Consider the following 14,596-nt stretch of genomic DNA (forward strand, 5'->3'; position numbering starts at 1 on the left):
CGCGGCGGCAGCAGGAGGCCCCATTAGCTAAAGTGGTGCTTCAGGTTAAGAACAGTTTCAGGTTAAGTACAGACCTCCAGAATGAATTAAGTAATTAATCCAAGGTACCACTGTATTTGAGAACCAAAGTGTGCCAGGAGTTGGAGAAACAGGGTTCTATCTCCATAAAAGAGTTTATTTACTTTACTCAGTGTCTAGCAAGCAAAACAGGCAAAAGCAACTGCTTTGTTTTCTCCGCTCTCACAGACTAATCTTCTTTGCCTGTCATAAAAAACATTCTTATCAAGATTTACCATTAAGATTTGAGTTGTTATTGCATGTTATAAACACATTTTATGCCACCTAGCGTGCTCAGCACTGAGCCTCTTGATAAGAAGAAAGGTGATGGCAGGTGTTTTTTCTTCTTTTTCAATATCGCATCTTCATCTTTGTCATCAATGTACTGTGCTTAAAACGTGGACTCTATAAACCAAGGTTTGTGTGTTCGTCACTAAGTTTGTATTTCTGTTGACAAAGTTCAATTAAAATGATTTATTTGTTGTTTTTTAATGCAGCAAAGCAAGTGCATGCAACCTGAGGTAACTAACCTTTCCCTCCTGGTAGAAATTTTCACATTTATTTTTAAAAACATTTTTAGCCTGCCCTTGCCCCAGGAAGCAGTTTAGAGAGAAACGGGGGCAGTTTAGAAAACAATGACAACAGGCAGAAATTCAGTAAGTGAAGTCCTTCCATTGCTGCTTCTCCCCCACCTATTAAGTGTCTTTCTTTCACACAGATGCTAAAAATGGGTGTATGAGTAGCAACCTTAGTTCAACATCCCCAACCTATTAAGGTTATATTCCCTAGAAAGGAAGAGACAGCCTTACACACGCTGAGGTGCAGACTTAGGTGGAGAGCCAGTGTGGTGTAGTGGTTAGGAGCGGTAGACTCGTAATCTGGTGAACCGGGTTCGATTCCCTGCTCCTCCACATGCAGCTGCTGGGTGACCTTGGGCCAGTCACGCTTCTCTGAAGTCTCTCAGCCTCACTCACCTCACAGAGTGTTTGTTGTGGGGGAGGAAGGGAAAGGAGATTGTTAGCCGCTTTGAGACTCCTTCGGGTAGTGATAAAGCGGGATATCAAATCCAAACTCTTCTTCTTCTTCTCCTCTTCTTAGAAAAGTGATTCCAGCAGCTGATATGTACATTTAGTTTTGGGTGGCTGTGGTGGAACTGCACCTGATTTGCATGTTGGAAGCCCCAGGTTTAAGGCCTGGTAAGGTAAAGGTAAAGGTACCCCTGACCATTAGGTCCAGTCGTGGCCGACTCTGGGGTTGCGGCGCTCATCTCGCTTTATTGGCTGAGGGAGCCGGCATACAGCTTCCGGGTCATGTGGCTGGCATGACGAAGCTGCTTCTGGTGAACCAGAGCAGCACATGGAAACACCGTTTACCTTCCCGCCGGACCTATTTATCTACTTGCACTTTGACATGCTTTTGAACTGCTAGGTGCGCAGGAGCTGGGACCGAGCAACGGGAGCTCACCCTGTCACGGGGATTCGAACCGCCGACCTTCTGATTGGCAAGTTCTAGGCTCTGTGGTTTAACCTACAGCGCCACATGCGTCCCCTTAAGGCCTGGTAGCTAAAAAGGCGTTCAGAAGAAGAAGGAGTGACTTGCCCTCAGAATGAGACTCCTGGGTCAGATGGTCTCTGACTGTGTATATGGCTGGCTATATTGTGAGAATAGTCACTCCTTTATTTTGAAATTAGCAAGATGCAGACTTCATCTTAGAACATTTACCTTTGAATGACCCTTGTAGGCTGCCAGCTTCATAAAACCGTCTACTGCTTGTTTTTATTGCCTGATTTACTTGATAATTGTGGTGAAACCCGGGAGAGTCACTGCTAGTCAATGTAGATAATACTCAATTGGGTCAATCAATAGTCTGACGCTATAGACTGCAGGCAGCTTCCTATGTTCCTTCTAATTAGTACCTGAGCCTGGAAGCACTGATCTCACCTTCCTCGGCTTTTTGCCTCCTCTGGTGATCTGGCTTGCAACCAGGGAGATGATCCCCTTTCTTGTGAAATTAAGCAGCTGAACAAAATGGGTGAAACACAAAGGCAGCATTTTCAGTCTCAAGGCAGTAATTTATTTCCCAAAGGCAACAAAAATAGCAATTCTGGATGTGAATGAGGTTTTACTAGTTTAAAATAAGGCTTTCTCTGCATCCTGTTTTTGGGTGATATTTAAATATGCTACAGTGATTGATTTATGAAACTGAAAAAAATAAAAGCAAATTTCTGCTGATTAAGTTGCAGCTAAATATTAAATTGTGAGGGATGCTGAGGCCTGGATTCAGAGGGCAATTGAGGTTACAATGTCCTTCTTTTTACAGTCCCAGGATGTTCTTGCTGAACATATATTAGCAGGTGCAAATGCTTATCTCCCAGATTGTGAAAACTTCACCTGCTGTTTTATGTCAAACTATCTGGAGTTCAAGGTAAAAGGTTGCTGTGTTTGTTTGTTTTTATTATTATTGTTGTTGGCAATCCTTGGTGAGTCATTCTTAAATCCCATGGATTAGTCCCTCTGGATTGGGCATCCTACTATTTTCTGTTTATTTGGGAAATCTACTATTCTAACAGAATTATCTGAAACAGATGGCATTTACATTTAGGCAATGGAACTCATGGGATGTGATTTGTGTTGCATTTGAAAAAATTAGACTCATTCATGGACAACAAAATGGCCTCTCAGTCAGCAATCCTATAGCCACTTTTCTGAGGACTAAGCCCTAATGTAATTCAACATTATTTATTTATTTTACTAAATATATATCCCACCCTTTCACCCAAAAAAGCTTAATATGCAAGTAAAAAGGTAAAGGGACCCCTGACTGTAAAGTCCAGTCACGGATGACTCTGGGTTGTGGTGCTCATCTCGCTTTACAGGCCAAGGGAGCCGGCGTTTGTCCAGAGACAGTTTTTCTGGGTCATGTGGCCAGCATGACTAAGCCGCTTCTGGCAAACCAGAGCAGATAAAAGAATAGGAGTATCCATCCAAATTTATTTGCACAAAGTTTGTGGGGAGGTTAGACGATGCTGGCTATTTAATAAGCATTCATTTTGATTTGTCTGAGGGGAGGTTAGATGATGTTGCTGACTTTTAAGCTCAATAATATGGATTTTTTAAAAAACAAAATCCCACAATCCATACAAACACACATTCTTTTTTTGCCATGAAATAAAATAGTTCTCAAATTGCAAAGAAAGCTTAAGTAACTGGACACAGAAGATGAAGTAGTATCAGGGTTAAATTTATAAATGCTTTTCTTGCCGTTCCTATTTCATACCTGTAGATTCAGTTTGGGAGGGTCTTTTCCCCCCAGTGTCATCTCTGTTATGCCAATGTTGGGCTTCTTCACCTTTGGCTGTGGTTGCAGGGGAGCAGCAGGAAAAGAGTACCGGTAGGTCACAGCCACAGGGTGAAATTCACCTGTGCTTATTCGTGCAGGCTGAGAAGAGATGCTGTTGATTTGTTTTTGACCTATGTGTGCTAAAATTGTATCTGAAGAGATTTGCTTTGTATTGTGAGAACATAATATATATTTGTGTCTGTGTGTGTATTCACACATGCGTACTTAATGTCAGTTCTAAGTGGGATTTCGGGTCTGGATGTAATCACTGACACTAATCTTCCAGAACTGCCTGGTGCGACCCGGGCCTCCCTGTCTCAGTGACGTGGAAGACTTGAATAGATTCGAAAGAAGGCAAGCTTTGTAAAAATAGGTCAGGTTGCCCCTGGAGACGCAGACCAGAGATTTGCATTACAAGGAAGTAACAGGGAAGTTTAACATATGGTGACGGGTGGCAGGGGTCTGAGGAAGGAAAGAGAACTCTGAAGTGTTTGGTTCAGCAGTAGCTACTGCTAAAAAATTAAGTCCAGCTCCAGGATTGCTTCTGCATTTGGAAAAATCTGTAAGTGTATCATTTCCTAGCTCAGTTTAGAGCAGACTTCTCCAGCCTTTGCTACTGGCTGGGACGGATGGGAGTTGGAGTCCACAACATCTGGGAGGCTCCAGGCTGGCAAAAACTGATCGAGGAGAAATTCAGTTTGGTTTGCATTTTAATGAAAACGTATGTAATTGTTACTTCCTGAAACAATATGGGAACTGAAACAGAGTTATCCTTCGAAATTCGCACTTCTCCAAAATTCGCAAAGCTGTTTTCCAACATTGTGTGCAAAAATGTGTATTTTAGGAGAAATTGTGCTTGAAATGCATACATTAGTGAGAAAAGCATACACAAATGGATTTTATTAGGGGGAAGGGCTGGCAAAAAAAGTGTAGAGTAGGCAGTCACTGATGAAGTTTCATAATTTATTTGTTGGTGTTGAAAAATTGTTGAAAAATTCAGCAAACTGATGCAGCAATGTGAAGAACAGAACTTAAACTTGAGAAAAATGGGGAACTGAGAGAAACCAAAATTGTTTCCCCATAGACTCCCCGATGGCCATCTTTGATACAGAGGCATAGGTGCTGCTATTTAGGGTGAACTGAAGGCCAAGACATGTGTACATGTTAAAAAAGACCATACCATGAATGTGTGTTTTAGTTCTCTTTTGGATATACGTGTGCCTGTAGCGTATCAGAGCAAATTGACACAGGTACATTCATGAAGGAACAATGAGTGTTCAAAACCTGTGAGCCTTTTTTATGTATACCTTGTCTTGGCCCTCAACTAAGATTCTGTTTGCAGAAAAGAACATTCATTTATGAATGGAGATGGCACAAAGTGTGGCATTTTATTCCAAAGCTGAGCAAAACCCAGTTTTCAGTCCAGAACAAAAGGTGATTGGCCCTTTTGAATGATTTATCTTTTCCTTGAACATAACACCGAGCACTTTGACCCACTCCCCACAAGAGGCCCAAAAGCAATGCAATCCACACCTTTGGCAGCTGTGGCTGCTCTTGAGGGAAATGCAACCTCTTGAGGGAAATGGCATAATAAATAACGAACTGCTTGAAAACAAAGACAAAGAACAATTAAATGAGATCCATTGTTCAGTCTCTCATGGGAAAAGAATGGAAGTAAATGAGCTTCCTTTTCCAGGGCCAGCCCTGCCACCTGGCAGAGTGAGGTAGCCACCTCAGGCAGCTGATATTGAGTGCTATGAAAGGGGAATAATAGATTCAGAATTGTAGAGTTCGAAGGGAAAATCGTTAGTCAGTTTATTACTATTGTGCAAGGGGAAAATAATATGGATGCAGCTGTGAAGCACAGGAAGTAATTGAAATGTGCCTGTGAAGCCAATCTACCTCTTGTGCCTCTTCACAGTGCACAGGGAGGATGACCAGCTATTGACTCAGAGACGGCACCTTTGGCTTTAACACTAGACCCAGGGCATGGCCCTGCAGCAGCGTCTCCCATCCTACTGCCTTAGTGCTTCACTGTAAGCCTCCTCCTTTATCCTACCTGCAAACAGCATTCTAGTTTTGTTCCTCATGAGGTCAGCCTGGCAAATGCTGCATTGTCTCTAGTGAGTGCTGCCCCTGGGGTCAACAGCAGGGTACCATATGTCCTCCAAGTTGGAGAACTCTGGTAGATGGGACAGCGCAATGTTAATTACAATGGTAAGGGAAAGAGGAAGCAAGTTTCCATGTGGATGGAATATTCTGTATTAGGAGAAGAAATAAGCTCCATGTACTGCCATGTTCTGCCATGTACAGTGGTGCAGTTGTGGGGACATATGATGGGGGTTTTTTGGTTCTGGCACCCAGGTTGTGGGACTCCAACTCTAGGGAGATTCCTTTTCTTAATCTTATAGCTTTTAGATGTTCTGTGAAAACCATTCTATGTTGCCATGTGTTTTGTGCCTATTTTCTCCCTGCTGAGCTTCTGATGGTTTTCAATGTGCTGTTTTCATGCTCTTGGATTTTTAAATATTCTCTAAATTGCTTGCTTTGTTTGTAAGTGGAAGCCACCTCAGACCCTTTTAAGGGCTGAAAGGTGCTATCTAAAAACAGCTTTAGAAGGAAGTAAATAATTCAAAACATGTGTGAGCTTGGAGGCTGGGAAGATACAACCAGGCCAACGCTTAAGATGCTCAAGGATCTGCTGCTGCTGCTGGTTCCAGTGGCACTGTCCCTTGTACCATCATTATCTGTTGGAGCAGATCAATTTTCCTTGACTGTGCCTGGGCATGATTTCAGTTGTTAGGTGTTTAAACAAGGCCTATTGGGTTATTTATCTGGCTGATAAAGAGCAGATAATAACCACTGAAATGGAGCGGTCACCCCAGCTGTCAAGGCAGCTGGACTTTGTGCTGTCACATAACTGTTTCTCCAAACAACAGGAGGGTTAAAGTCAACCCCTGTGAACTGGGACTTATGCAAATGTGCAGTCACCCCACCAAAGCCAGCCAATAGCTGCACCCACCGGGTTGCAGCTGATTCCCAAGAAGCCATGGGATTCAGGTTTGGAAAATTTCTTTGCCTTGTCCGATTTTCTTCTGCCTTTTTCTCTCACATGAAAGCTCAAGGTGGGTTACATTAGTAAAATAAATGCAACAACACCAATAAAGCCACAATGACAATTCCAATCATCATTCAAACCACTGTTCACCATAATTCAAACGCATTTAGCAGCTGCACCATCCCATGCATGCCTACTCTGGAGTAAGCCCCACTGGGTTTACTTCTAGATAAGTGTGTATCGGGTTGCAGCCATATGCGAATCTATCAGTTGTCTGAAACTGGAATTGAAATTAAATTAATAAAAGTGTTTTGAACTAAAAAAGGTTTTGCCCATTTCCTGGAGTTTGACAGTTTGACAGCCTGATCATTTTTACTTGGAACTTCCACTTAAATCAGTAGGTCTTTACTTCTTGGCAAGTGTGCATGGGACTGTAGTCTTCTTAGAGTCCATTTTGAGCAGCTTTGCTCAGAAGAGAGTTCTATTTAAAAGAGAGGGGAACCTGTAGCCCTGGACCTGAACCTGTGTGGTTGGACTCTAACTGCCATCACTACCTGCCAGCATGACCAATGATCAGGCATGATGGGACTCGTAGTCTAACAACCTCTGGGTTGCCACAGATCACCTTTCCTGCAATATACTACCCTAGCTGAAATGTCTTGACTCCTCAAGAACTCACGTAGGATCTTACAAACTACGAGGGATTTTTAAAGAGAAACCCTACTTTTGTGCTAACAATAGGATGACAGATGCAATCTTTTCAAAGTGTATATGCCTAAGGCTGGGTACACATCTTGCCTCTAAAGCACTTTTAAAGAAGATTACTTCCCCCAATGCATCTGAACTGTAGTTTGTTAAGGGTGCTGGGAATGTAGCTCTGTGGTGGGTAAACTACATCTCCCAGTGTTTATGCAGACTTGGGATAAGATATCCTACACATAGCCTGTAACATTGTCCATGAAAGAGCATAATGTAGTCCAGGAACAGCCTTCCTCTGTCCCCTTGTTACAATGAGATAAGCTTTCTAACTTAATCGTATTAGAGAGTTAACCTTAGGATTTTTCTTCAAGTGAAATGTCAGTTAGGATTTAACCAAACTTCTTATCCGTCTTCATTCCATCGGCAAGAGAAATATGTCTCGTTGGATAGATCCAGGCATACAATGCAATCCTAACCATGTCTAGTCTATTGAATTCAATGGGACTTACTCCCAGGCAAGGATGGACAAAATCTGTCCACTTGGTTTCTCATTTTTCCAGTTACTCCCCTTTCCTTAGCAATCTGCATTTTTAAAAAATTCCCTCGTGAAAATTTGTCAGCATTTTAGTGCAAATTTCTCCTAATAAGCACATTTTGCACATACACCCTAACAAGCAGATTCCTCTCATACAATGCATTTTTGTATGCTATTTCCAAGAATATAAGCACTTGTATGCACACCCTTCCCCAGCAGCTGATGACAGGGATGGTGGCAGGGAGAGTGGGACAGGCAGGCGGCATTGCGCACCTGAGCTTCACTGTCACTTACTGAGAGGCACAAGGCATGGGAAGCTTAGTGCTTGGTGGCACAGCCAATTCAATGGTCCTGCCACTGTGATTACACCACAATGAGGTCACTGGGTCCTTTTTAAAAAGTGTGACTTCAATGTCACAGATTTCCTGTTTAGGAGTTGCAATACAGTTCCTCATCAGAGACACAGCATGTCTTCTGGTTCAACAGGAAGATCCTTCCTTAATTTTCTGAAGTTCTGGAAGAAGGCTTCACTACATTTGCAAATGTTGCCGCTTCTGAAGTTTGCAGTATGTTGTTGCCTTTAGTATTTGAGCACTTCACAAAGGGCCCCAATTCAACAGTGTCTTTAAGCACTTTGCCCCTATATCATCTTACAAGAAGCAGCCCATCAGAGAACTATTAATACTTCCCCATTGCTGGCTGAAAGTTCTCTTGTCTGCCAAACAGGAGGCAGAAGCTACCAGCACCAGTGGAAACTCCTGAAATGGGGCATTTAGGGGCAGACACAGGATCTGCTGGATCTTGTGCAGACTGTGTTACCATCACATGATGACAATGGGCCCAATCAGGCCTAGGAGCTGCTGCAGTATGGGGAGTTGCATTTTCTCCTTGCTCTCTCCTCCTCCTGCCCTGCTGGGGCTGTGGATGCAGCAATCTATCAAATCCCACTTCTGCTGACCAAAGATTACATATTGTCCAACTTTTCCAGAGCCAAAACCAGGACGCGCATCATCCAGGAGAGCCACGTGACCTGCACTATGCTCTGAAACCCCAAAAATGCTTTTTCAGGGCCGTGATTGCATGTGATGCCCAAAAACAAGTTTTTCAGATATTTTTGGGGGTTTTTTAGGCTGCCATGATCTTGCATGGAAAAACAGGATGTCCCATTTTTCCTGGGGCACTTGGGAGATATAAGATCAGGGTTACAGCCTAAGCTAGTAATGCTTTAGTCCTATTGAGATCAATGGGGCTTAAGTTAGTGATACTGGATCCAACAAAATATTATCAAATCCACAGCTGGCTCAAAATCAATCTGTTCAATTTTTTTTTAAGGAGCTGCAAAGGTTTTTCTTCTTCTGAATATGGCAGGATCACACCATGTAATGAAGGAATCACACTCAGCCTTGGTGCACTTTGAATAACATGGGAAGCCCTTCTTAGGTTAGTTAGGTGGAGCCAATTAAGTGCTTTCTAACATTCCTGGTTGTGTTTGGAGAAATCACAATGTGTTTGGATGTCTACACTAGATATCTTAAGACACAATAATTAAGACACAAACCACTTACGTATTCAACAGCTATGATTTTATTGAGCTTAACAGCAGACATTTAAAAAATAGGTAAATTGATTTCCTAACAACAAAATTTGAATTAGGGACCGATACACATTGGAGCTTCTGTGTGTAAAGAAAGCCTTCTTTGACTACCACTAGACCACACTGTAGGTTTACGGGTTTTGTTAGAATAACTCATTATTATTTTTTTAAAAAAGCCTGCAAAGTACAAGATTGAATGGGATGGGGGGAAAGCTGCTGAAAATAGAGCTTTTGCTTTTGAGGTTAAACATTTGGCGACTTAACCATTAAAACCCATGATTGCGTGGATATTTCATTACTAATATCTAGTGCCCAAATTCTGCTCTATTAATCCAATATTTAATGTGATACGTTTGCAGCCTAGCCGTTTTCAACTGCTTTTGTATCACTGATAGCCACATGAGATCCAAGTAGCTACACAATCAATGTAAATGCTAAGGCGATTGTTCCATCAAGCCTTTTGCCTTTCCAAATGGCACAATCTAGCTTCTCCTCCCCTGCTGCACTGTTCTGGGGGTTCTTCCAACCCCCCCACAGCCAATTTCGCAGTGTGCCCTGGGAAGCAAGCCCCATTGTGGAAGCCCTTAGGGCTTCCATTGACAGGACTCACTTGCTGAATCTAGATTTTACGTTTTATTATATGCTCAGATGTTATGACTGAAAGGAAGAAATAACCACCTCACTGCATGGAACAAAGTTTATCCTCGGCGTGCTTAGCTTTCCATGTGCATTAATGTGTTTGACATGGGTGAGCATGAAAACATGGAATAGTACAGTTTCATTTGAGGTGGGTAAGTCCTGGGAGGACTGTACCACATACATTACATGATCTTTAGAGCTGGCTTTCTGACACATGGGCTTATTGGTCAGTGTTGATGGCGATTGTATTCCAGCAATATCAGGAGGTCTTGGGTCCCTACCCGTCACAATTCATTACGTATAGTGCTGTACGGCTGACTCTGCTTATCACCAATTTGTGAAGTAGGGGAGTGAATCTGCAGCCCACTCCTGCATAAGATGATCTCCAAATCTAGACCAGAGAGGCTGCAACTGACTTTCTTTAAGAATGTATTTGCTCTTTGCCCCTGGTGCATCCTTCCACCACTGTTTACACCCTAAAGAGTGAAGAAGACTGGCTTGTTTTACTTAATTTTACTATCTCCCCCTCTCACACATCACATCTAATACTTCCCTGCTCTCACATGCCTTTACTTTTCCTACTTAGCCCAACTTTCCTCCCCTCCTTCTTTCCTCCCCTTTCCCAAGGGTTCTAGAATGGAATGCTTGCTTCCATTTCACCTTTGAACCCTCCAACTGCTACAGAAGCAACAATTCCCAGAACATGCGTTGCTTTCCGCTAAGTAGACATCACTCGAGACATGCCATAGCCTAGCAAAATGGCTGAAATGCAGCAAGAACATATCCCATTCTTCACTCATTTAATCATTATTCCTCGTGAACAAAAACCATCAAAATATTCAACATACCATTACATTATTACTTGACTGGAGAAGGAGAAAGAGAAAAGATGGATTTTTTTCCTAGCATGTGTTCTGTTTCCATGAAAGCACACTTAATTTTGCCTTGCTAATGGCCAAACCATGTGAAAGCTTTGATTTTCTACATTGCTTAAAACAAGCCGAGGGCTATATTTGTCCAATAGCATTGGTGAATCTCAGTGAATATCCTGGGTTAGAAATACAATCTCAATGTGGAAATTGTATATGCTTTTGTCTAGCTCAGGTATCACCCAGGAATGGATTTTAGCCCATGCTAACATCATGCATTATACAGATGGCTAAGCAGCTCTGAGTCTGGTCAGCGCCTGGGTGGGTGACTGCCTGGGAACTGCATAGCACCACCTTGGCCTGTGATTAGAATAAATAAATATTGTCCCAATTTTATTTTTTCTTACAAACAACTTTCCTTGAGTGGGGGATTTTGATGTTAGATTGGGTAGGGACTGATATGTCATTGGAAAAAGAGAGCATTTAAGCACTTGTCCCAAGTAAACGTAGTTTTTACGCATGTTTTGCAAGTATGGACGAATATACTCTGTGCTAATGTTTTGTAAGACCCCTCTAAGACAAGAAGGAACACAGCTTTCAGAAAATAATTGACTCAGGACTAGTTTGATAAGAGAACCTGACAAGAAAATGTGAACACAGGACTGCTAGTATTTACAATTGTCACAACTTACCTATTGACACACATGCACATTAGTTAAGAATCAGTGCTTTAATGTCTGGGGAGCAGTGGAACATTGTCTTTCAGCAAAAGCAATGAAACACAACACACAAAGTATCTCCCAAATGCAAATGCTAATGTTTATTTCAATCACTCAATTCTGTGCTTTTCTCATGAACAAGCTCAGTCAATAGAGCATGAAACTTGGGTGAAAGATTCCTGCATTGCAGGGGGTTGGACTAGAATTCTGTGATTCTAAGGTCTGAATAAAGACAGCCATTGGGGCTTGTTTTAGTCAAGAGAGAAAAAATGTCTATTTTAGGCTCCTTACCGTACCTATATTCTTCAGCACTTGCTACATTTTCACTCAAGGAATTGCTCTGTATAAGTTGCATACTGACCCCTACTTGTGTGGATTGTCCCAGCAACATTGTTCTTTATTCCAAATAACACCTACGTATCACTATCAGAGGATGCAACTGCCATTTCCCACAGTCATTGGCAGTACTGGTTCTCTTGCTTAAATGTTTAATAATCCACTAACCGCACAATCCTATACAGGTCTACTCAGAAGTCCCACTGAATTAATTCAGGCTTTGTCCCAGATAAGTGTGTGTGTATAGGATTGCAGCCTGCATTTTCCCCCTAAGCCAGGTGTGGGGAACCTTTTGCCCTCCAGATGTTGTCCCATCATCTCTACCCAGTGGCTGTGCTTGCTGAGGCTAATTGTAGCTGAGTAACATCTGGAGGGCAAAATGTTGCCCGCACTTGCCCTCAGCTGAAGAGAAGAAGGCTATTGAGTTGAAATGGTTGAATCCCCAGATTTCTGTGGCTAAGCAAAGAGAAATCATCTGAGCAGGATGGAATACAAGATTAGAAGGTGCTGGGGTGGAGCGAAACAAGGTAGAAAGCTGCTACAGGTATGACAGAATTTGTTTTGGAACCAAAGGTTGGGCAAACAGAACCACAAGAAAATCAGAAGACTTCAGACCAAATGAGCTTTCATCTTGGAAGACTGCATAGGAGATGCTACAGTACATTTTTGGGTGGTTATTCCTGCTGGAGCAGAGAAATTGAAATACATTCATGCAGGGCTTTTTTGTGACAGTACTGACTGGTTTGGAGCACCAGCACCTCTCTTTTCTTTGCTGCCCATGGCAGCCATTTTGTGCTGGCACCCACAGCACTTTTATCAATTTATGAATACTGGCACATTGTTTTTTTAATAATAATAATAATAATAAAAAAGCACTGCATTCATGGAACCAGAAAGAGGCAGAGGGCATGAATCAGCCAAACCTAAGCACTTATGTAATCATTCAATACTTAATTACATGCTTAAACTGCTCAGTTGTGTTTTTTGTTTAATACTCAAGTTTGGCTTGATTATGTCCAGGTAGATTAAGGCAATATGTAGTTGTGCTATTAACACTCTGGTGTTTACTTCCTATATTATGTATCAAGGTTATAAAATATGGAATGTTCCTTTTAGTTCTGGAACCAGGGGTTTCCAGATCCTCAGTAGAAATGCTATTGAATAAAGTATGGTAGCTACACATACTTGGCGGCAAGTAAGATTTATATTACCTGCCAAATAGTCAAGAGGCACTGAATAGGCATTAGAAGCGGAAATAATTGCAATCTCATTAACTTTTAGTTAGTAAGGACTAACCCAAAATTTCACTGGGTGTGGGCAGCAAGGTGTCTTTCTACTAATGGCCCACTGGCATTTAAATGTGGTCATTAGTAGAAAAAGTGGATGAACAGTGTACTTTATTTACAGTGCTAGAATTGTCGGCAGAAAGTATAAGATCCATGAACTGTGGGAAAAGTCCCAGAAACCATCTTTGAAGATACATGCCTCATTCACATATCTCATGGTTCTGGCCCATTGAGCTGGCTCACTGAATAAACTGGTTGCCCATGAGAGCACTCCCAGAAACCCCTGGAAGCATGTTCTCATGGGTGTATTTATTTTATTTATATCCTGCCATTCCTCCAAGGAGCTCAGTATATGTGGGCTTATTCCATTTTCTTCCTCACATTCCTGAGATGCAAATTAGGGTGAGAGAAAATGACTGGCCTCAAGTCACCCTGCAAACTTCATTGCTGAGTGAACCTAGGCATCCTCCACTGTCCCAACACACTTAATTGCTGCCCCAAGAGTGACCTGGGTATTTCCACATATGACCAACAGACTTTTGCATGGATGGCAAGAGGCATGCTTCCTAAATATCTGAGCTAGTTTAACTGAGATCATGAGCTAGACAGGGCTGCAAAGAAGAAGGAAAATCACCTAAGGTGGTTGAACTATATAGCAACACTGTACATGAGTTACCTGGGATCTTGTCACTGTTAATGGATCCAGAAACAAATCTTGATCTTTAAAGTAAGTTGCTACCGGCTGTAGAGAGTACCTTGTTTCATGACAGACCCTCAGATATTACATCTGAGACTAGAGGCAGAATGCTCCTGTGGGCCCAGAACGCAGTGGCCCAATTAAAGCCCACGCACACATGCAGCTCTGAATAAAGCTAGTCAGCTGCCCAGGCTGGAAAAAGTGGGGGAAGACTAAACAGATGGTGCCTGCTTCTCATCCCGAAGCCTGGTCTGCTTTTGCCCTGGAACTGCATATGCGCAGACCTGATTGGTGAATCATGCATGCAGCAGCCATTTAAGTGCACCATCCCCTATCTGGTGAGGAGCACACATTGGAAAGCCTGCTTCCTTGCACACGTGGTCCCTAGTTGGATCAGGCTAGCTGACCCAGAGCGAATGGGAACTACACCCCATTGCAGAGAATGGGAAGTGGCCTGCAGAAACGTCAAGGCAAAACAAGTACGGTATATGGAATTTTGTTCAAACAGTGTGGCAACTGGAGAGAAAGGTCTGCATACATGTACATGCATACATGGAAAGGACCAGCTCTGAGCAAAGGAGACAGACCTGGCCTAGCTGCTTGGACCTGGGCTTTAGAGTTCTCCTTTTGAAAAAGCTGAGAGCAGAGAATCCCCCAATGTAATTCTCCATTAGATTGGTGACAATATTTTGTTACTGCGTGGTTGTTGTTATTTTTCAGAAACATGCTTCTGGCATTTATTGTCTCAGCTGGAGGCTAACAAGAGT

The 14,596-nt window shown here is 42.5% G+C and overlaps 1 long non-coding RNA gene across 1 annotated transcript; it reads right to left on the reverse strand.

Annotated features, from left to right (window-relative positions):
- Positions 1 to 9,254: 9,254 nt before the first annotated feature.
- Positions 9,255 to 14,258, reverse strand: LOC128417682 (uncharacterized). The gene is made up of 2 exons (XR_008331524.1): positions 9,819 to 14,258; positions 9,255 to 9,783 (listed from the first exon to the last, which is right to left on the reverse strand). It is a non-coding gene; the product is annotated as an uncharacterized LOC128417682 (long non-coding RNA).
- Positions 14,259 to 14,596: the final 338 nt, after the last annotated feature.

Source organism: Podarcis raffonei, chromosome 1, assembly GCF_027172205.1.
Source record: "Podarcis raffonei isolate rPodRaf1 chromosome 1, rPodRaf1.pri, whole genome shotgun sequence".
NCBI classification, from domain to species: domain Eukaryota; kingdom Metazoa; phylum Chordata; class Lepidosauria; order Squamata; family Lacertidae; genus Podarcis; species Podarcis raffonei.